Source organism: Neophocaena asiaeorientalis, unplaced genomic scaffold (genome assembly GCF_003031525.2).
Source record: "Neophocaena asiaeorientalis asiaeorientalis breed wild unplaced genomic scaffold, Neophocaena_asiaeorientalis_V1.1 scaffold147, whole genome shotgun sequence".
NCBI classification, from domain to species: Eukaryota; Metazoa; Chordata; class Mammalia; order Artiodactyla; family Phocoenidae; genus Neophocaena; species Neophocaena asiaeorientalis.
This window is the reverse complement of record NW_020173758.1, coordinates 7717499-7743313: the sequence shown is the minus strand read 5'-3', so window position 1 is coordinate 7743313 and position 25815 is coordinate 7717499.

The window sequence follows — 25815 nt, the reverse complement described above, 5'->3', positions numbered from 1 at the left end:
TACAAGAAGATGCTGAGAAAGTGCCTGAGAAACTGCTATATGGGAAGGTTCTGAGAGGCAAGATAAAAATTCCATCTCTTCTTCAAATAGAACTGCTCCATTTTTAACACTTTTATAAATCTGACTTCCTACTAAATTTTTAAAAGAGTTTTGTTGCTTTAAAAAAAATGGAAACTACTGAACAATGGATTCAAGGAGGTTTCAAATATTTTAGATCCATTTCTATGTCTGACCTCTTAAGCTCAATAGAAGGATTCCAGGAGGTAACAGTGGCATAAGGGAAGGAGGTCAACCATTTTACAGTCATTTCATAAAGTACCTCCTATTTTAAGTCATAGAGAAATATGGCCTGTGAGGTCAGATAACAGGGTTTCAAAAGGCTGTGTTACCTACAGAAAGCGACTGGCTGCTGCAGGAAGGAACCTGATTGGAGCACCAGGATGTCCTGTCCTAAGTTAGCCTTTCCAACCACCTCCACACTTTATAATGAAAAACAACAACAACAATAAAGAAAAATCTCCCCTAATGTTATCTTCAAAAGCTGAGAACTCTCATGCATGTATTTTTAAAACAAAAATCTTTCAAAAATATTTACAAGAAAAATTATGCCATTATTCACTATAAAATGCTCATGATACAATCTTATTTCTCTTTTCTTATTCTAATACAAAACTGAATTTTTTCACTTACTGAAGGACATACTACTTTCTGAGAAAAGGCAAAATGAAAACACAGTTTTCCATAGTAGACCTAAACATCATGTTTCTGATTCCAGTTACCCCAATGTATGTGGTTAACTTAGTGATTGTTATTTACGTATTTTTGAGTATGGTATTCTCTTGAAACAAATATGAAATGCACAGTTAGGCAATAAATATATTAAAATTAAATTTACATAATATCTCTAATAACCTATTTTCTTTAAACTTGACAATTAAAGCCTTCTTTAAAATCTGATTAAACTATTGGGAACCCTTTTTCATGTACTTTTTCTTAGCGACTCAGGGATACCTTGCACTATTCAAGGTTATTATGGCTCCTGCTTGGGCTCCAGGGACAAGATAGATATTCTTATTCTGCCTGTCTTCCAAGGAGATGATATGAGTAACAGGATACAAAATAAAAATATCTCTTGGTTAGGTGATGTATTTTTGCTTGGCAAAATTACAGAGCTCTAGAATTATGATAATTACCTCTTACCTTAATCTCTTTTCTCTCTTTCATTATCCTCATTTCCTTTCTACCTATTAATAGCTATGCATTACCTTGGAGGACAAATAATCCTGGGATATTTGTTATGTTATTAAAGTTAGGGAAATTTTCCTCTTTCATCACCCCATCTCTAGCATTTTCCAAGGCATATTGTAAACAATTAATACATTTTTATTGAACTGGACAGATTCTGGTTCAGGAAAGAATCTAACAGTTCAGTATAAATCTAGCATAGATTCAGAATAAAAAATAAATAACTTCCTGAAACCTTCCTGAATCTATTACATTAACAATCAGTAGTAGAATTAAATCATATTTATTTTTGAAAATAGCTGCTCTATAAGTTTTGGTGAGGTCAAAGAGTAAACTTTGTAAAGAATTTTCATTATAATTTTGCCAATTATTTAATATTCCCAGCATTTTAAAAAATGGATGGTGTATAAATCAAGTTATATGCAATTTGCTGGAGATAAAAAGAAAGTAAACTGTATTTGTTTGGAGAGTACCAGTATACTTAGGAATAAGCATGCAAATAATTGCAATGCAGTTATTTGGAGATTGTTGTATAAATGTGTGCATATAAGGATCATAAGGATATGAAACAATGAAGTAAAGCAAAGGCAGTCAAATAAGGGCTTCCCAGGAGAGGTTGCTTTTGAATGGAACTTAGGAGAAGTAGGAGTTGTGAGCATATGCAAAGTCATGACAATGTAAAAAAAAAAAAGCAACAAATTCAGAGAATATCATAGAGATTGTCAAGGATGAAAAGACATTCAGTAAAAGATAGAAGTACAAATTTTTGTAATAGAAATGAGAATTTCAGACAGTTAAAAGACAGAACATTTTATGAAAATCCCTGTAAAATATACAAATATGATGATATTTGACCATAAAACAATGCTAAGTCACTAAACTGAGAAATAAAAATAAACTTTTTCCTTGCTTTAAAATATCTGCATTAAGAATGGATAAATTCCCATTTAAAGAATAATAGTTAATGATAAATATTTTTCAAATATGTAATTTTAGATAGCTGTCATATTCCATTATACTGTATTTAATAATTCTTGCCTATATGTTACTTAGATTATTTTTTAAATTTCTCAATTTTAAGTACAACTGAGAAAAATAGATCAATGATTATTTCTTTAGGACAAGTTTCCACAAAAGGAATTACTAAATATTTAAGTTTTTAAACTTCTGGTACTTGCTATCAGATTAGTCCAAAGAAAGAGGATACCAATTTATATTCCAACCACCTTTATCCCTTAGTCTTACCTGTAATTAAAACCCCCAATCTGTATCATTATGGATGCTAAAGCTAGTGGGTTAACCTTTCATAACAAATAGGGTTTTATAAATCTTTAAATACCTTCCTGCAAACATAAATTATAAGCCAAAAATAGTGATTTTAACATAGAAAAACCTAGCAGATGGAACTTCAATCAAGTAACTGAAGTTGATATCACCAGTAATAGATAAAACTACAAAATTCACTAGAAAGAACACAACCTCACTTTCATGGTGTTCCTGCCAAAATATACACATACACTGATATAAGTGTGAGGAAACATCAGACCAACCCAAATCAAGGGACATTCTATGAAACAAACTAGCCTATAAAGTTCAAAGAGGCAAGATCAAGAAAGATAAAGGAGGAGGAAAAGGAGGGAGACAGAGGGAGGGAGACAAGCAAGAGAAAGAATGATGAAGTAAAATGTACATAATTGCTGACTGTGGGTAAGGGGTATTTGGGAGTTACTTTTACGATTGCAGCTTTTTGTAAATCCAAAATTATATCAAAATTAAGAGGTTACAAAAATTGTCAATGTGATAGAAACAAGCCATAACTTAAAGAGAAAAAATATCTGGTTAAACATGTTGTATATTACATGTATATTATACATGTATATTACAAGCAGTCCTCATTTGGCATGGTATTGTGAGATCGTAATATAAATGTGCAAACTGAAAGCACATAAAGAGAATTTAATAACCAATGGGAAAAACCAGGATCGTTCCATGATCTTTACAAATTTTTGTTAAATTTAAAATCTCTATTAATGTCAGTTATAAATGCATAGGGAAATGAAAAAAACCTGATATTTATTTTGTGCACTATAATTCAAAACATTAGAAACATTGAGAATTAAAGTGTTTTCTTTGTAAAACCCTATCAAGAATAGTTTGAGGAGCATTTACCTTTCTATGACTTGTCAAATTGTCTTATTCTTTCATAAGTTTGAATCAGCTCCAACATTATATTCTTTAGATTTTCAATGCCATAAAATATCTCCAAATGTTCTTTAATGTGAATTTTTTTGCTGGTGTCACTTCCTCTGGGACATCATCATCATTTCATCAAGATCACTTTCCTCATCTATGCTGACAATTTCACCTTCATTAAATTCTGGTGGCTGCCGTATCTAGTCTTTCTAATAGTGTCAGTGTCAACATTCCCATAGTTGACTATTTCTTCTATAACTCCATTTACAAATTTCACTTCCAGTGCTATTTTGTTTCTTTGTTGGTCTTTCTTTTTTTTTTTCTCTCTCTCTCTTTTTGCGGTACGCGGGCCTCTCACTGCTGTGGCCTCTCCCGTTGCGGAGCACAGCCTCCAGACGCGCAGGCCCAGCGGCCATGGCTCACGGGCCCAGCCGCTCCACAGCATGTGGGATCTTCCCGGACTGGGGCATGAACCCATGTCCCCTGCATCGGCAGGCAGACTCTCAACCATGCGCCACCATCGGCAGGCAGACTCTCAACCATGCGCCCTGCTCTTTCATTTTTATTGGCCTATTCCCACTTCTGATTATTAATTTTTGTAAAATGTCAAGTGGGTTTATTACTGGAAGAAAAGGAGGCAATACAAATACATATTTTGCTCTCTGTATACAAACTAAATAAGAGCTGCACAGTGACCAATCACTGACAACTTTGAATAAAGTGATATAATGGGTCACTGATCATGATATGGGTCTGTTATAATTTGTGTACTGAAGAGCTAGCACAGAAATGTGTGCTTTATGCATTTACTAAGAGTTATTACACTGAGGTAATGGAAATTTGAACCTTGTTGCTAAAGGACTGGTATTACTTAACTAAACCATGGTAACTGAAATTTGTGCATTTAAGGACCTTACAAAAAAAGGACACTCTGTACTTTCTTTCATGATGTTAATGGAAAAAATACCTTAATCTTGATAATAATGAATTTTTTAAGTAGATAAATATATTTTGAAAATTCTTTGATATGACATGTTTGAATTCCCATCAATTCACTGTGGCTACTATGACTTTACAGAAACTCAACTGTGGGTCAGAAAACCGGGGTTTTACTTTTAGCTCTGCCACTAATGTGTTACATAATGGAGATAAATCATGTAAATTCCTATGAACTCTTGAGACATCTATTAAAAAAATTGGAATACATTTTTTTCTAGGACAGCTCATCATACTCCTATTGTCCTGGCATTGTTATTTAAAGCTACCCTTCCACTCTAAAAATTGTCCCAATTGGGAGAATCAATTATATAGCTTGCCCCCCACCCAGTCTTTTCTGTGTCAAAGTTTTGTCTCTATGACAGAACATAAATACTATTTGTGACACAGTAGTATTAGTATTGCAAAGTTTTAATTGTTATTTACAATTATAAGAATATTAAAAAACAAAACAACTTTAAAGATGACCTTTAAATATATTCTCAGGTGCAAAACTCTATTCTTCCTTACATTTTCTGTGTCTTGTATATTTTTGCAAGTGATACCAAGTTCTTATAGATACTGAAACCTTTTATCACTTTTCAATACAAACTCACTTTTACCACTAAAAAGAGCTCTATGAAATTCACTTGATATTATTAAGCATATTATGCCTGTTGACCTGTCCTATGTTGTAGAGCACCAAGCAGTAAAAGCCCATATAGAAGAGAGATCTAAGTCAGGACTTCTGTACCTTCCTGGTTTTGCCTCTGACAGGTCTGAATTGAGAAACATGATGATATTGGTTTATAACTTGAATTATATATTTAAAAAATATTTAGACATTTTTATGTGGTTCAGAATGGGGTAACAACAAACAATGTTTAGGTGAAAGAATTTTAATTTTACTTGGTATATCAGAAATGTTCCAGAAATTTCATTGTAATTATCTCCAACATTTACCTCAGACAATAGCATTGACAGATTAGAATAGTAATCAACTTCCTACAGATCTGTGATGTTTCTAAATCTAAATGTTAAACACAGCCACCCCCAATCATATCTTAATGTTCACTCTAAGCTACATTCAAACAGAGAAATGTTGCATGAAATTTGATGACAATAAATTATGAATTTAAACAAGATACACATTATTCTTTCTTTACTAAAATCCTGAAATAAATACCAGAATGTTTTTATCAAAAGTTATTACTTTATATCTAATGTTTTAATATATTTGATACCAGACATAATCTTTCTCATCTTTCTAATCAAGTGCAAATTTAAAAATCTGGGGTTGAAGATCAATATGAACCAAAAATTTAGTTCATATTTTCCTTTGTAATCTTTGCCTCTTGACATAGCATATTTGTTTATTTACAAGATTATTTATAGAAAGATTTAAAACTTTTAAGCCCTACTTAATTTGATATCAATGAAGAGTAACCCCCCAATTAAATATCAATATTTAATTTGATATTTAAAATATCACCTTTACTTTAAAAAAAAGTTTTATAGTTATATGGACATTAATATGTCCTAGAATTTCTAGGTTCTATATAACATAATATATAATTCCATAATTTAGTGCCTTATTACTAAGTTCTAGGGCCAAAATTTTATGTAGAGTATACAAATTATATAATAATGACCCCTGTTATAGTAAATATGATTTATCTCAAATATACCCTTTATACTAAATGGTCAAATATATCCTTTATACCAAATGGTCAAAATTCTTTAATGGAACACATATACATAAATGCAATATATTATAAAATTCTGGCAATCTTCAACTATTCAGTTAGCCATTTTCAAATGTGGTGATTTTTAAATATTTGACTTGGTCAAATTATTACAGCAGTCCAGTATTTTTAAACAGTGGTTGTTACAGAACACTAAACATTCAAATTACTTGTACTGGTCCAACCAAGTAACCTTGCTCTTACTCTCATATTCCAAGTGTAAAATGTAGGTATCAGATTGCATTATTTCCAAGGTTCCCACCTTCCGTAGCATTTTTTAATATTATTACAGCAGTCCAGTATTTTTAAACAGTGGTTGTTACAGAACACTAAACATTCAAATTACTTGTACTGGTCCAACCAAGTAACCTTGCTCTTACTCTCATATTCCAAGTGTAAAATGTAGGTATCAGATTGCATTATTTCCAAGGTTCCCACCTTCCATAGCATTTTTTTAAATTAATTAATTTATTTTTGGCTGTGTTGGGTCTTTGTTGCTGTGTGTGGGCTTTTTCTAGTTGCAGTGAGTTGCGGTGTGTGGGCTTCTCATTGTGTGGATTCTCTTGTTGCAGAGCACAGGCTCTTAGGCACGCGAGCTCTAGAGCACGCGGGTTTCAGTAGTTGTGGTGTGCAGGTTCAGTAGTTGTGGCTCTCGGGCTCTAGAGCGCAGGCTCAGTAGTTGTGGTGCATGGGCTTAGTTGCTCCGTGGCATGTGGGATATTCCCAGACCAGGGTTCGAACCTGTGTCCCTTGCATTGGCAGGCAGATTCTTAATGACTGCACCATCAGGTAAGTCCTCTTCGGTGGTTTTGTAAGAGGTTCAATAATAGCATTCCCAAATCCCAGAGTTACTGAGACATTATTTATGATTATTTTGTGTTAGATTAAATTTTTTTAACTTATCCATTTATTTATTTAAAAATTTAGAATTCTTACATATTTCCTCCATTACCCAGTGTCTGTGAGAAATCACAAAAATATGTTTTTTAATCGTTTACTACCTATAAGAACATTATGTTATATAATTTCATTTACATCGTCTCCCTTAATCCTCTGAATGTTTCCAAAGATGGAAATATGGTTATCATCCCTATTAAAAAAAAAAATAAGGAAGAAAGAAAGAAAGAAAAAAGAGGCTTAGAGGCTTAAAGAGACTAAATAATGATGTCATGTAGCTAATGAGTACATGGTAGGGACTCAAGCCCAGATTTGTCTTCATTAAAGTGAGCACCCTTTAAACAATGAATTACAGCATGGAGTGGGTTGGAGATTTTACTTATTTATTTATTTATTTTTTTGTGGTACGTGGGCCTCTCACTGTTGGGGCCCCTCCTGTTGCAGAGCACAGGCTCTGGACGCGCAGGCCCAGTGGCCATGGCTCACAGGCCCAGCTGCTCCGTGGCATGTGGGATCTTCCTGGACCAGGGCATGAACCCATGTCCCCTGCATCGGCAGGCAGACTCTCAACCACTGCGCCACCAGGGAAGCCCTACTTTATTTTTAAAGTATATATTAAACCAATTTTTTCTAAACCTGATTTTGATTTGACAATTTTGAAAAATATTATATTTGAGGCTTTCTAGCTGCAAAATCTGGAATATCATACAAAAGTCTGAATAGCTAATTTAATTAATATATTTATTGTATCTGTATTTAATCCAATGCTATTTTAAGAATGTGTAACTTCTTAAAATAAATATATGTCAATTACCCAAAAGTAAGTAAAACTTTGCCTTTTCAAATAAAAATGATAGAAAGAAAGGGCCTATTTTAAGAGTACACCATGTTCTAATTTGTTTATGACATATTGAGTTTAGGTATCATTTTTAGCAAAGTCAATTTTATGAGTAACTGAATAAACAGTTAAAGTGCTTTTAAGAGTTTTAAGAACCACTCAAATTCAGACCTTAATTACTGCTGTAGCTAACTTTTGTCCTAGCCTCTAAGTTTTGCCCTATCTAAAATATCTATTATAATTCTGGCATATGTACTTTTTAAAATATCAAATATGCAAACATCCCTGCATCCATAGGGAAGACAGACAATACTTAAAATCAGTCATTTTAGATATATGACTGTGAATATATTACTAAATAGCTCTCTATCTTTTCTTAAAGTAAAATTATTGCCTATGATTCTTAAAACCGGCCACTTAAACCACAGAGTGCTGAAATCTTGAAAGATCAATATTCATTTTACCTTTTATGCACCCAATCCCCTCAACAGGAATACTCTCCCTGCTCCATTTATAAATATTGCCCATTTGAAAATTCAATTCAAGTGTCACCTCTTCAGTGTTTATTGAGCTTGTGATATTCCTTCTTTCATGGTATTGTGCTATTTAACTTTCTTTGTTCTTTAAAACACTGTATAGAGCAGAAGCAAGAAGAACCACAATCCTGCAGCCTGTGGAACAAAAACCACATTCACAAAATATATAAGATGAAAAGGCAGAAGGCTATGTATTGGATGAAGGAACAAGATAAAACCCCAGAAAAAAAAACGAAATGAAGTGGAGATAGGCAACATTCAACAAAAAGAATTCAGAATAATGATAGTGAAGATGATCCAGGAGCTCGGAAAAAGAATGGAGGCAAAGATCAAGAAGATGCAAGAAATATTTTAAAAAGACCTAGAAGAATTCAAGAACAAACAAACAGAGATGAACAATAAAACTGAAATGAAAAATACACTAGAAGGAATCAATAGCAGAATAACTGAGGCAGAAGAACAGATAAGTGACCTGGAAGACAAAATGGTGGAATTCACTGCTGCAGACCAGAATAAAGAAAAAAGAATGAAAAGAAATGAAGGCAGCATAAGAAACCTCTGGGACAACCGTAAACACAACCACATTCGCATTATAGGGATCCCAGAAGGAGAAGAGAGAGAGAAAGGAGCAGAGAAAATATTTGAAGAGATTATAGTCTAAAACTTTCCTAACATGGAAAAGGAGATAGCCACCCAAGTCCAGGAAGCACTGAGAGTCCCATACAGGATAAACCCAAGGAGAAACACACCAAGGCAAATAGTAATCAAATTGGCAAAAATTAATTAAATTAATTAAAGAAAAATTCTTGAAAGCAGCAAGGGAAAAATGATAAATAACATACAAGGGAACTCCCATAAGGTTAACAGCTGATTTCTCAGCAGAAACTCTACAAGCCAGAAGGGAGTGGCATGACATATTAAAGTGATGAAAGGGAGGAACCTACAACCAAGATTACTCTACCTGGCAAGGACTTCATTCAGATTCAATGGAGAAATCAAAAGTTTTACAGACAAGCAAAAGCTAAGAGAATTCATCACCACCAAACCAGCTCTAAAACAAATGCTAAAGGAACTTCTCTAAGTGGGAAACACAAGAGAAGAAAAGGACCTACAAAAACAAACCCAAGGGCTTCCCTGGTGGCGCAATGGTTGAAAGTCCGCCTGCCGATGCAGGGGACACGGTTTCATGCCCCAGTCTGGGAAGATCCTACATACCATGAAGCAGCTAGGCCCCTGAGCCATGGCCACTAAGCCTGCGTGTCCAGAGCCTGTGTTCCGCAACGGGAGAGGCCACAACAGTGAGAGGCCCGCGTACCTAAATAGGGAGAGGAATCAAATCAATAAAATTAGAAATGAAAAAGGAATAGTTACAACAGACACCGCAGAAATACAAAGCATCCTAAGACACTACTACAAGCAACTCTATGCCAATAAAGTGGACAACCTGGAAGAAATGGACACATTCTTAGAAAGGTATAAACTTCCAATACTGAACCAGGAAGAAATAGAAAACATGAACAGACGAATCACAAGTAAGGGAATTGAAACTGTGATTAAAAATCTTCCAACAAACAAAAGTCCAGGACCAGATGGCTTCACAGGTGGATTCTATCAAACATTTAGAGAAGAGCTAACATCCATCCTTCTCAAACTCTTCCAAAAAATTGCAGAAGAAAGAACACTGCCAAACTCATACTTTGAGGCCACCATTATCCTGATACCAAAACCAGACAAAGATACTACAAAAAAAGAAAATTACAGACCAATATCACTGATGAATATAGATACAAAAATCCTCAGTAAAATACTAGCAAACAGAGTCCAACAGTACATTAAAAGGGTCATACACCACGATCAAGTGGGATTTATCCCAGGGATGCAAGGATTCTTCAATATATGGAAGTCAATCAATGTGATACACCATATTAACAAATTGAAGAAGAAAAAACATATGATCATCTCAATAGATGCAGAAAAGCTTTAGACAAAATTCAACACCCATTTATGATAAAAACTCTCCAGAAAGTGGGCATAGAGGGAACCTACCTCAACATAATAAAGGCCATATATGACAAACCCACAGCAAACATCATTCTCAATGGTGAAAAACTGAAAGCATTTCCACTAAGATCAGGAACAAGACAAGGATGTCCACTCTCACCACTATTATTCAACACAGTGTTGGAAGTCCTAGCCACAGCAATCAGAGAAGAAAAGAAATAAAAGGAATACAAATTGGAAAAGAAGAAGTAAAACTGTCACTGTTTGCAGGTGACATGATCCTATACATAGAGAATCCTAAAGATGCCACCAGAAAACTACTAGAGCTAATCAATGAATTTGGTAAAGTAGCAGGATACAAAATTAATGCTCAGAAATCTCTTGCATTCCTATACACTAATGATGAAAAATCTGAAAGAGGAATTAAGGAAACACTCCCATTTATTACTGCAACAAAAAGAATAAAATACCTAGGAATAAACCTACCTAGGGAGACAAAAGACCTGTATGCAGAAAACTATAAGACACTGATGAAAGAAATTAAAGATGACACAAATAGATGGAGAGATATACTATGTTCTTGGATTGGAAGAATCAACATTGTGAAAATGACTATACTACCCAAAGCAATCTACACATTCAATGCAATCCCTATCAATTTACGAATGGCATTTTTTACAGAACTAGAAACAAAAAATCTTAAAATTTGTATGGAGATACAAAAGACCCCAAATAGCTAAAGCTGTCTTTAGGGAAAATAACAGAGCTGGAGGAATCAGGCTCCTTGACTTCAGACTATACTACAAAGCTACAGTAATGAAGACAATATGGTACTGGCACAAAAATGGAAACACAGATCAATGGAACAGGATAGAAAGCCCAGAGATAAACCCATGCACTAATCTATGACAACTAATCTATGACAAAGGAGGCAAGGATATACAGTGGAGAAAAGACAGCCTCTTCAATAAGTGGTTCTGGGAAAACTGGACAGCTAAAGGTAAAAGAATGAAATTAGAACATTCCCTAACACCATACACAAAAATCAACTCAAAATGGATTAGAGACCTAAATTTAAGACCTGACACTGTGAAACTCTTAGAGGAAAACATAGGAAGAACACTCTTTGACATAAATCACAGCAAGATCTTTTTTGATCCACCTCCTAGAGTAATGGAAATAAAAACAAAAAATAAAAAAATAAAAAGAATAAAACACTGTATATTATAACTTTTAAAATACACATAATATCTGGTAAGGTTTAATGAGTATAACAGGTACTTATAATTATAAAGAAATATGGACAATTTCTAACACAAGGACAATTCTAGAATGGCCCAGGAGTGCTTGATTCAGTGATAGAAATTTGTTACAAGATACTAATTATGTTACTTTTAAACACTACATAGTTACCCTTTAAAAATGAATAGATTAAATAACATATTCAGGGTTCTCGAATTATTTGAGAACCCTGAACTATTCATTCCCCATGTCCCACATCTACGATTGTTTAGAGGGTAAAGTTTGTCCTTTTCATTCATTCACCTGTCTTCACTAGGTCAAATACTTTCAGTTGCAGAGCTTACAGTATATGATATAGGTCTAATATTTCCAGAAGGAAATCTCAATAAGGAGATCACAAAGCAAAATTTTGCCTATACTTTTGACACTGATTCCAATGACTTGCTTGAAACATGCTCTCTGATGTTTTCGATTAGAGTCAATGATTTTTTTCAGAGGAGGTAATTGAGTCTCATCTGGACAGTAGCTTAGAATATGATAATTGAAAAACATTTTGTAATCAAAAGCAGTAAAAATACAGTTGTCAAGCTTTTCCATATATGTCTGTACCATGGGTAGAACTTTCATAGCTTGTTTTTATTGTTCAGTAATTTTCCAGAGATTCAGAGGCCCCAGGGTCTGAAAATCCATTCTCCCTTTTAGGAATGTATTATTTTTCCTTTGAGGAGACTTTGGATATCAATTTCTTGTTAGGGGCCCTAGAAATATACTTGGTGACCTCCTGGAAACAAGAAGCAGATGGCCAAATTGAAGAAAGATAGAGGAAATCGCAGACTGGTTTTCTTAAATTCTGTCTTGAAATGCTCCAATAGATGGACAGAGCATACTGACTACATGTGAGGATGAGACACTGAAAAATCAAGGTACATATATATATCTGGAAAGTATGGCAAGGAGAAAAATGAAGGACCTAATATTTACTGAGCACATGAAAAGCTGATTATTATATCACTGTGTTGCTTGATAAATCTAGTGTCTATAGTCACACTGTCTGCTACTTTGTCCCTGTGATAATAAAAAAGCTTTAGTAAAATACTGTCAGGTTTAATAAAAGCAACCATTTGGTGATGAAATCAATTTTGTGGTAAACTTTTTCTGCTTTATCAATTGAATCAGTTATCTGCATTATCAGTTGGATTAGCCGTCATAATCAGCAATGATGGAGAACATCAGCTTGAACATGTATGTGTGTGTATACTGATGACATCATACACACATGCATATTCTTATTAGTACATATATACATACACACAACTGTGTGTATTCCTGTAAATCTTGAAATATAAAGAAGTAGCAAATGGTCTCTGATTGTTGAGTTGATTTAAATTTTTTTTTGGTTGGCTTAATGATCCTTTTTTTTTTTAGTTTTTTAAAATTGAAATATAGGTGCTGTACAATGTTATGTAAGTTGCAGGTATACTGATGACATCATACACACATGCATATTCTTATTAGTACATATATACATACACACAACTGTGTGTATTCCTGTAAATCTTGAAATATAAAGAAGTAGCAAATGGTCTCTGATTGTTGAGTTGATTTAATTTTTTTTTTTGGTTGGCTTAATGATCCTTTTTTTTTAGTTTTTTAAAATTGAAATATAGGTGCTATACAATGTTATGTAAGTTGCAGGTGTAAAACATAGTGATTCTCAATTTTAAAGGTTATACTCTACTTATAGCTATTACAAAATATTGGCTATATTCCCCGTGTTGTAAAATACATCCTTGCAGTTTATTTTATACCTAATAGTTTGTACCTCTTATTCCTCCACTCCTATGTTGCCCCTCCCCCCTTTCCTCTCCCCACTGGTAACCACTAGTTGGTTCTCTATATCTGTGAGTCTGCTTCTTTTTTGTTATATTCACTAGTTTGTTGCACAATGGTTCCCTTTTCTCCACATACTTGCCAACATTTATTATTTGTGTTCTTTTTGATGATAACCATTCTGACAGGTGTGAGGTAATATCTCATTTTGGTTTTTGTTTGCATTTCCCTGATGATTAGTGGTGTTGAGCATCTTTTCATGTGCCTGTTGGCCATCTGCATTTCCTCTTTGGAAAAATGTCTATTCAGATCTTCAGCTCATTTTTAAAATCATGTTGTTTTTTTGATGTTGATTTGAACGAGCTATTTACATATGTCAGATATGAATCCTTTATTGATCATATCATTTGCAAATATTTGCTCCTGTTCAATAGGTTGTCTTTTCATTTTGTCAAAGGTTTCCTTTGCTGTGCAAAAGATTTTAAGTTTAATTAGGTCCCATTTGTTTATTTTTGCTTTTATTTCCTTTACGTTAGGAGACAAATCCAAAAAAATATTGCTACAATCTATGTCAAAGAGTGCTCTGCCTGTGTTTTCCTCTAGGAGTATTATAGCATCGGTCTTACATATAGGTCTTTAATCCATTTTGAGTTTATTTTTGTATATGGTGTTAAAGAATATTTTAATTTTATTCTTTTACATGTAGCTGCCTTGTTTTCCCAGCACCACTTATTGAAGAGACTGTCTTTTTTTCATTGTATATTCTTGCCTCCTTAATGATCCCTCTTTAGTAATCCATTAAGCATCTCTATGTTAACTAAGAACTGAAATGAAGGAGGCATCTAAAATGTTTGAGCAGATATATGTAACTATTATAGAGAAATATTGGTACAAAGTACAGCCCTTAATTAAATGAGAAAACTCTGCATGTACCAAAAATGTGAATAATTTATCTGAAATTTAAAAAATGAACAAAAGTAAATGAGGCTGAAATGAAACAAAAAACATAATCTTCTGCATTGTTTAAGCATTTCATCCTAATTATATCTAGAATATCTACCAGAAAGAAACAAACTTTACCTGATTTAAAAAATCTAAGGTGATTCTGAGATTCATTTGTTTTTTAGGAGGATGAAAAATCATGATTTTGTTCATTAGGCTCATTAGGTGTACATTAACAGGAGCTACCTAAGATGTGGTTGAAACTTTTGGAAAGTCATTGCTCCACCTTTTATCTTTTAATAAAGAATCAGAGGTAAATAGGAATGTGAAATGTAAGGAAATGACTTAGAGTATCCATTCTATGTAATGAAAAGAAAATTTGAGGAGGAGTAATAAATCTGGAGTTGCTTTGAGTTATAAACTTGTCCTTTGTCTGAGAGAACATGTTTGACAGAACATGTCACAGCTGGTTCCTCTCCACACATCAGTCTCTTGGATGGGAATATACCAGCCAGGAATGAGGACTTTTTAGAAGACGGTGGGGGTGTGAGACTGAGCTGCATCTTCATGGCTTTAGGAATAAACAATTAATAGTAAGAAGGTACCCATGTTAGCCCATATCAACAATGAAATAAAAAGGCCTTAAGAGTAAAAACTCTACTAACCATAGTTCCTCCAAATATACTGGCACATACTAGCTTTCCAAGATCTAAAGTGTAGCACACACACACAAAAAAAATACTACTTAAACAGAGTCTGCTTTAGAATTTCTAGAGGTAATAAAATCAACTAAGGCAACAATAGCTATATTTTATTGTGTGCCTATTATATATTGGTAAATGTGAACTATTCAAAAATATTTTCTTTAGTATAGGTAAATATTTTATTACCATTTTAAAGTTGAGGAAAATGAAGCTCAAAGAGATTGTGACTTGCTCAAAGCCACATGCTGCATAAGAGACACAACTTAGAACTTAAATGAACCCTGATCTCACTTCAAATTCCAAGCTCAAACCACGTCAGGATCATTCTGTGACAGCAGTCAAGGGACAGAATAAGAATATTTCAAGATTTTTAACATCTCCAATGTTTGCTATTTTTGTAAATCTTTTTCAAAGTTACAATGGGTAACATAGCTATAGCAGTTTTCTGTTGCCTCTGTTATAAATCAGTACAAATTTATGGCTTAAAACACAGAAATCTGTTATCTTACAATTAGTTAGGTCAGAAATTTGAAGTACGTCTTACTGGGCTAAAATCAAGGTGTCGGCCAGGTTCCACACATTGTTTCAAGCAGTTAGCACATATCAACTTATTTACTCCATGGTCTCCCCGCCCCCGACACACACAGTTCATATTTTTCCAGTGCCTATTTCAGAGAGAAGGAAAGCAAGGCAAAATGTGGTTAGTAGCTTGTCTAAGGTCATGAAGTTAGTGTGTTTGAGCCAGGATAATAATAATTAGCAACAAAATATTTGAAAGCAGGGCTAATGTATGTTCTAATTATCTGAGATTTTAAGAAAAAAAGTTACTAAGAAAATATATTTGACTTTATAGTTCAGAAGACAGAAACCCAGGAGGGAAAAATAGGTTGTTTCTACTCTAGAAAGGAGAAAAGAGTAAGTTGAAACTCTGCGACAAATGAGACTGATAAAGAAACCATCCTAGGTGCAAAGAAATGATCCCAGAGCTAAGATCTTGCTATCTGCTGCCAGACTTCTTGGATAAAAAACACCTGCCATCTTTATTTTCACTCTATCACTCACTCCAGATTCTCCACTATTGAAATGAGATTTCTACTTAGCTACTAGAATACTACCACTTTGTTTCTCTCAGACATGCCCCCTGTAACTGGACTCTACTATCAATTGTCACCCGCCTCCCTAGATGATAAGTTTTGTTTGCCTGCCTACACTTCTTCACACTGCATACAGCTGGGTCCCTCAATAGTATTGACCCTTAAGCAGGGTCATTCACTCCTCCATCCTAGACCATTGAGGAGGACAGACATTTGTCATGAATAGGGCCAAATTTGGACTCCTCTCCCCACCCACTTTATACACACTTCCCTAAATGCATTGATTCTTCATTTTTTCTTACAAAAAATTATCAAATGCAAATTAAGCAAACATGAGAATGTTTTTTCCTCTAACATATTTATAGAAATGTTGACAAGTGAAGGCTCACTACAAACTTCCCTTCTTCAACCATCATATAATTTTTTGTTTTATCAAATGCAAATATATTAAACAACTCTCAATGCAAATCATAATTTTTTATCATGATCAGAAAAATAACCATAAGATCTGTAGTTAAATAATTTATAAAATTCAAGATATACAGCCAATAAGGTGAATGTGCTCTTCTGGTCCACATATCAATAGTGTTACACGCAAAATAAATGATATTAAAATCATTTTCTTTGACATTATTTTTCTCAGTGAATTTATAGTGATACTTCATTTATGTTATGTTCTTTCCTAAGTGTCAAAAGTTTCTATAACAAGCCTAGATTTTGGTCAGATTTATCACATGTTTTAGTTTATAGGTTTTGAGTTTTTTGTTTCTTCTTTAAAAGAGGAAGGGCATTGACTTATCTCCAGTCTTTCAATAGTAACAGTTGCCTCATTTTTTCATAGTTTCTCAAAGATAAACAACTAGAGATTCCACAGTAATACTGAAAATATCTTTCAGTACTTAGACATGTGATCTGATCCATCTGTTTCAACACATAAACAAACTATAAATGACGATACTTTCTCCTATTTATCACTTTATTAAACATTAATTACTCTCTCTTTTATTCTATTTTGATGCACCTTGTTGTCTAGAAATATAAAAGAAAAATATATACATAAAGAATCTTCATATTCTCTGACAGAAGATCATGGACTCTGGAGCCAGACTTCCATGTTTCAAATCCTATTTCTGCCACCAATAACCTGTGTGACTTTGGACCAGTTTAAATGGTCTATGTCTTAATTCTCTCCTCTATAAAAATGATAATTGTAATATGACACATCTCAAAGGGTTGTTGTGAGAATCAAAGGATATCATATAAAGCACTGTTACCATTTTAGATTTTTATATATTTTAAGACTTTACTCCAAGCCACTTTTCTATATCATTTTTACTCAAGCATAGACTTTTTAAACCCCATTTTACATATTTAGTATTTCTATATAATAAAACAAGTTTGTCTTTGGGTTGTGTGTTGACTTCCCTCACAAATAAGAGACATTGTTATAAAATATTTGAAACAATTCTAGGCTATTAAACATTTTTTCTAGCATTTGTGGCATATTTTTGGATATGTGCTTTAATACTGACCTGATTAGAGAGCTAACAAAAATTTCCCTTTTTATCCATCATCAATGTTAATTGTAATTTGTATAATCAGAATTTCACCTTATAATATTGCTTCTCAGATTGGATGCAATAATTCTGTTCAGAGTCCATTGATTTCTTAATAACAATCTAAATAAATCTATGGTTTGGCCTCAGTAAGAGTAGTTTTCAGGCTTAAGTGAATTAATCTATTTCCCTTACATTGCTTTTGATTAGGATTAAAGCTTCAGGTATAGTCTACTTATCATTTAAAATAATTGTGTTGTATATATTTTTATAAGTTGAGATTTTATAAATATCATGCTTATTTTTAAAACTACATTTAAAGAGAATTTTGGTGTTTTCTTCCCTCTAACCAAATTCCTCTAAATGTCAGAAAATATAATAGAAATATAAATAAATTAGTAACAATACAAAGTAGCAAGAAAAGGATGGCTTCAGCGAATTTCATTTTGATAAGTTCAATAGATACAGAAAGCAGAATGGATGGAGGAACAAATGCAGAGAATCTACAGCCTAAAATACACATAAAAGAAAATGGTTACAAGGTTAAGAACAGTTCCAGAAATAACCCAAACTCAAATCCAATAAATACCAGGAGTGCAAGGGGGCTGTGAGGTTTTCAGTGGAAAGAAGTCAAGAGTTATGATCAGAAGAACTGTGCTTATGAACCCCTTGCCACACCAAGAATGATGCCAAATAGCTACCAAGTAGAGAAATACATTCCTCCTCAAGCTAACAATGCCATGAACAATATCTTTAAAAAGGGAAAGATCCTCGGACTTCCCTGGTGGCACAATGGTTAAGAATCTGCTTGCCAATGCAGGGGACACGGGTTCGAGTCCTGATCCAGGAAGATCCCACATGCCGCGGAGCAATTAACCCGTGCACCACAACTACTGAACCTGCTCTCTAGAGCCCTCGAGCCACAAATATGAAGCCCACGTGACTAGAGCCCATGCTCCGCAACAAGAGAAGCCACCGCAATGAAAAGCCCGCGCACCGCAATGAGGAGTAGACCCTGCTTGCACGCAGCAGCAAAGACCCAACGCAGCCAAAAATAAATAAATAGATACATTTTGGAAAAAAACAAAAGGGAAAGATCCTCTGGAGAAGCCATCTAGATAGAATACTAGGATTGGAGAAAGCAGCAGAAAATTTCTTCTGAGAATTCATAAAAACATCTCTGAAGGAAAAATCAAAGGGGACCAACTGGCTTTTTCCAGTCTAAAGTTATGAGAGTTATTATCCGAAAGGGAGAAATGTCAAAGGAATTTCCCAGAGGCACTTTCCACTTTCAGTCAGGACTTTATCTATACAATTCTGCCCTACTCATTGTCACCAATAACCTCCACATTACCCAATCTAATATTCAATTATTCACCTTCTCAGAATCATTAGAATAAATTAATCATAATCATTCCAGTTGGAAACATTTCCTTCACTTGACTTCTGAGATATTAAACTTTTCTGCTTTTCTTACTCTCGCAGTGTTCTCCTCTTTAAACTTTTGCCCTTTCAAAACTACAATCATTTGCTAGGTGGATAAACCCATCTCATGACTTTAAATACCAACGAAATGATCATGACTTTCAGATCTATATTTACATGAAACCCTCACACTCAGTTCCAGACTGTATATCTGACAGCCTACAGGACAACTTAACTTGTATGTCTAGTAGCCATCACACTTATGACACGCAAAACCAATTCACTGTCCTGCAGAAACCTGTTTCTACCTGACTGTGTTTCTATTTTTAGTAAATAGCCCCAACTTTAATATAAATTGCTTAAGCAAAAGCTTGGAATCATCATTGACTCTTCTTTCACACTCCCATACAATCAATTAGAAAGTCCTGTTATCTCTATTCAAATTTGACTACTCAAAATTGACAATTTCCCACTGTTCTATTACTGTTTCACTAAATCAATAGGTGCAAGTAATTCACATGTATCAATACATATTAAAAAACAGATTATCCTCAATAATTAATATAAGATGAATATAACAAAGAAATAATATATAAATAGGAAATCCATATTATTCTTAAAAAGGATTATTAGGAGACAAAATGAAAAATGAAATAAAGGAAATTTTTATTTTGTATTGCTGTCATTTAACTTTATACACAAAGTTTTGATAAATGCAATTTTTAAGGTTTTGTTTAATATTATAAATGTTTAATGAATTGTGTAATATTGTATATAAACATTTGAAAGTTGATTTTTAAAACTATATGTTCAGATTACTTTATATTGACACATGTAGATGAATTTTGTTTACTTAAACCTCTGCACTGAAGCTGATTATGTAACTGAGTACCTAGCTGAATTGAATGATTAAATCATATGTCACTTACCTATTTTTCCTACAGAGGGACATTTACTTGTCTCTATTTTTCTACTCTGGGACAAAGAGTGATAGAAGTTACCTGATTTTACTCATCACCTTGGCCATAAGTGCAAGAGCTTCTCTCATAAATAAACAGACTTTCTGTGTTACAGGGTATATAAACTTCAATTATACTAGCTGTGATTCAATTAATTTCTGAAGTGGTTGTGACAATTGATTTCCACTGTAGCTCTGCACTAGAGTTCCTGCTCCCACTTGCCAGCAAAAACTAGATGTCATCAGGTGTAATAATTTCTGAAAATCTGATGACTGGGAAATAGTATCTCACTATTTTGATATGTATCCCACTGACTACTAAGAAGACTGAACAGCTTTTCCAATCTCTGTTTTTCTTTTCTTTTCTCTTGTTGTGCATTTATATTTTTAAAGAATCCTTCCTTAACTCCAATATAATAAACATATTATTCAAATGTTAATAAAGACATATTGCTACATTTTTCCTGTGCTTTGATACTCCACAACTTAAAATCTAGAATAACCTTAGAAAAAAATCACTTACTCTGAACCTCAATCATCTCATCTGTAAAATGAGGATAAGGGTTGTTATGACAAATGAGCACCTTGCCTTACTTAACTCACTTTCTGACTTCACAATTTACTCATGTTCATTCATGTAGTTCCAGTATATTTTTAACTGCTGTAAAGCATTTTATTATAGGAATATCTGTGAGGTATTTCTTCCTTCTGCTCTGGAGGGGAAGAAATCAGAGAAATCTTTAAGAAATAGTATTTGAACAAAATACTAGCAAACAGAATCCAGCAGCACATTAAAAGGATCATACACCATGATCAAGTGGGGTTTATTCCAGGAAGGCGAGGATTCTTCAATATTTGAATCAATCAATGTGATATACCATATTAACAAATTGAAGGATAAAAACCATATGATCATCTCAATAGATGCAGAAAAAACTTTCGACAAATTCAACACCCATTTATGATAAAAAAACTCTCCAGAAAGTAGGCATAGAGGGAATTTACCTCAACATAACAAAGGCCATATATGACAAGCCCGCAGCCAACATCATCCTCAATGGTGAAAAACTGAAACCATTTCCACTAAGATCAGGGACAAGACAAGGCTGCCCACTCTTACCACTATTATTCAACATAGTTTTGGAAGTTTTAGCCACAGCAATCATAGAAGCAAAATAAGCAAAAGGAAGCCAAATCAGGAAAGAAGAAGTAAAGCTGTCACTGTTTGCAGATGACATGATACTATACATAGAGAATTCTAAAGGTGCTACCAGAAAACTACTAGAGCTAATCAATGAATCTGGTAAAGTAGCAGGATACAAAATTAATGCACAGAAATCTCTTGCATTCCTATACACTAATGATGAAAAATCTGAAAGAGAAATTAAGGAAACACTCCCATTTACCATTGCAACAAAAAGAACAAAATACTTAGGAATAAACTTACCTAAGGAGACAAACGACCTGTATGCAGAAAACTATAAGACACTGATGAAAGAAATTAAAGATTACACAAACAGAGGGAGAGATGTACCATGTTCTTGGATTGGAAGAATTAACATTGTGAAAATTATTATACTACACAAAGCAATCTACAGATTCAATGTAATCCCTATCAAACTACCAATGTCATTTTTCACAGAACTAGAACAAAAAATTTCACAATTTGTATGGAAACACAAAAGACCCTGAATAGCCAAAGCAACCTTGAGAAAGAAAATGGAGTTGGAGGAATCAGGCTCCCGGACATCAGACAATACTACAAAGCTACAGTAATCAAGACAGTATGGTACTGGCACAAAAACAGAAATATAGATAAATGGAAGAGGAAAGAAAGCCCAGAGATAAACCCATGCACATATGGTCACCTTAGCTTTGATAACGGAGGCAAGAATATACAATGGAGGAAAGAAGGCCTCTTCGATAAATGGTGCTGGGGAAACTTGACAGCTACATGTAAAAGAATGAAGTTAGAACACTCCCTAACACCATACACAAAAATAAACTCAAAATAGATAAAGACCTAAATGTAAGGCCAGCACTATCAAACTCTTAGAAGAAAACAAAGGCAGAACACTCTATGACATAAATCACAGCAAGAGCCTTTTTGACCCACCTCCTGGAGAAATGGAAATAAAAACAAAAATAAACAAATGGGAACTAGTGAAACTTAAAATCTTTTGCACAGCAAAGGAAACCATAAACAGGATGAAAAGACAACCCTCAGAATGGGAGAAAATAGTTGCAAATGAAGCAACTGACAAAGGATTAATCTCCAAAATAGACAAGCAGCTCATGCAGCTCAATATCTAAAAAACAAACAACCCAATCCAAAAATGGGCAGAAGACCTAAACATACATTTCTCCAAAAGAAGATACACAGATTACCAACAAACACATAAAAGGATGCTCAATATCACTAATCATTAGAGAAATGCAGATCAAAACTACAGTGAGGTATCAACTCACACCAGTCAGAATGGCCATCATCAAAAAATCCACAAACAATAAATGCTGGAGAGGGCGTGGAGAAAAGGGAACCCTCTTGCACTGTTGGTGGGAATGTAAGTTGATATAGCCACTATGGAGAACAGTATGGAGGTTCCTTAAAAAACTAAAAATAGAACTACCATATGACCCAGCAATCCCACTACTGGGCATACACTCTGAGGAAACCATAATTCAAAGAGTCATGTACCAAAATGTTAATTGCAGCTCTTTACAATAGCCAGGACATGGAAGCAACCTAAGTGTCCATCGACAGATGAATGCATAAAGAAGATGTGGTACGTATATACAATGGAATATGACTCAGCCATAAAAGAAACAAAATTGAGTTACTCGTAGTGAGGTGGATGGACCTAGAGTCTGTCATACAAAGTGAAGTAAGTCAGAAAGAGAAAAACAAATACCGTATGTTAACACATATATATGGAATCTAAAAGAAAAAAAATGGTTCCGAAGAACCTGGGGGCAGCACAGGACTAAAGACACAGATGTAGAGAATGGACTCGAAGACACGGGCAGGGGAAGAGTAAGCTGGGACGAAGTGAGAGAGTGGCATGGACATATATACACTACCAAATGTAAAACAGATTGCTAGTGGGAAGCAGCCACATAGCACAGGGAGATCAGCTCATGCTTTGTGACCACCTAGAGGGGTGGGATAGGGAGGGTGGGAGGGAGGGAAGAGATATGCGGACATATGTATATGTATAGCTGATTCACTTTGTTATACAGCAGCAAGTAACACAGCAATGTAAAGCAACTGTACTCCAAAAAAGATGTCAAAAAGAAATGAAGTAGTATTTGACCTGAACTTTGAGAAATACATACGCTTTTACCACAGAGATGCTAGAGAAAAAATAACTGTGCTCCTGAAAGGCATTTCTTTCATCTAGGGAAATTCAATTTCAATAGTTTTACTCTTACAAAAATAATTTATCTTTCAGTCTTTCTGACTGAAAACATTGAGGTTATTTTCAAATTCCTGGTCCATTCAGTGTTACAAATGGTTATAACAACAATTATAGTGGTCATATGCCAGATACACACCTAACTGAACTAAGGAAAAAAAGCCTCTGCACTAATGCCTTTGCTTTGTGGAAAATTAATTTTAATGGAACAGTCAAGTGAAGCTCCAATGGTTAGGGTTTCTGTCACTTTAGGTTTGGTTGAAAGCAGTTTTTGGAAAGGTTGCTCCAGAACCTTCTCTTTGGAATAATAGCACATGCTTAGAAAATTGAATTCTGTTTTTTTCCCTTGAAAAAACAATGCATTTCACAAATACTTTCTCATCTTTTGTTACTCTAAACATTATTGTTCTTTGGCCTTTTTTGGCCTGATATTTTTAAATCATGTTTTCTATACCCAAAATGTTTCCCTTTAGAATACAGCAAGTTTTTATTTATTTGAGTACATTTGAAGCCAAGTAAACCTGGTAACATTAGAAATCATGTAAAATTAACCATGATCAAATATAAAGTTATTAATTTCAACATGTAAAACATGCTTTTCAATTCTTGCTATTAAATTATTAATGTACGTCACCTCCATCCTATACACCAAAAAGATAATCCTCCATATACACTCAGATTCTGTTCATAATCAAATATTCTTAAATACAATTCCTTGTATATGTGGATTTTAGACATTCTTTTCTTAGAATGTGGTTTTATTATTAATACATTAATGCTTATGCAAAGAATCTCTGAGAATATAAACAATTCTTCCAGAGAAAAAGATGAGAAATGTAAAAAACTTGTAGCATTTTTAATTGAAATTTCTTGAATTAAACATTTATTTTTGTTTCTTTTTTTAAAAAAGTTTCTTTGTTTATCAAATGAGCCATATGGAATCAGTCTAGGTTTGGAAGATGATGTTTCATGAGATTATATTGGATACATCAGTATTCTTATTCAGAATATTTTCTATTTGATAAGAAAACGCCTTTACTTTTCTGATTTCCTCTTAGTCTCTTAGATTTGCTTTAACTCATTTATTAATGAGAGAACCAAATATGTTGTGACCAGTTCAAGCATTTAAGAAGGTAGAATATTCACAGGCAATAAAAAGGAAAATGTTAGGATAAGATTGCTGAGATACGTATCAACATGTTCAATGTACAACAGGCCATGAGTATTTGAAGTTATCTGTAACACTGGGCAGAAATTATTTGCGTCTCTACTGACGAAATTCTACAAGTTAACAAGGAACTCCACTATATATGGGACTTCTAATCAATAGTGACAAAGACATTAATTTAGTAGATTCCCCAGACAATCCTTGTTACAGCCATTGTCCCATATGATATTGAAGGCATGCTATATTTTTTTGCCATATTTCCAAATTGTGGATAATTTTTTCCTACAGTACCTCCTTTAGCACCTAATACAGTTGCAAAATTTAGAGTTTTGTTGACAAATTGATGGCATTTTCATTTCTTTTTCTCACCCATGCTTATTACTCTCTCGTTTTTTCAAAGAACAGGGATTGCTCCAAACAATGAACAAAAGCACAATTGTCATTTTCTCTATATATATTTTTAAAATTTCAGTACTTAACCTAGAACATTTTTCCACTTCAGGAACCCCAATCCTTTATTTTATTATTCTATTTTTTTTCTGTGGTAATTTCATAGCAGCAAAAATTGTCTTATTGATTATATATTACCAAGCCAAGAGTTTTGTGTTTGATCATTTGTTTGATTTGGTTTAATCTAATTTTCTTTTTAACCAGAATAAAATTAGAGAATGTATCTTACTCCTTCCTTCTGAAGCTGAATTTCTAACAGAATTTTTTTTAAAGTTTCTGCCTGGGTTGAGCCTGATGGAATTACATTTGCAGTCATTAATAAAGGACCATCACATGGACCCTCTTTAGAAATTTGAGGCTTTGCTTCTAAAGTAAGAGATTAACCCACTCTTTCTTTCTACATATTTTTTGGTCAAAACTGATACAGCAGTTTCTGCACTATATCCTACCTATATACTTTCTCATGTCTGTCCATTAAGAAGATATCAGAAATTTTTCTTCATAAAATAAGAAAGATTCATGGTAATATGATGACTTAATTAAAAATAATTTAATGTTCTGGATTAACATGGTGTTGAAAGGAGAATGGAAGAGTTACCT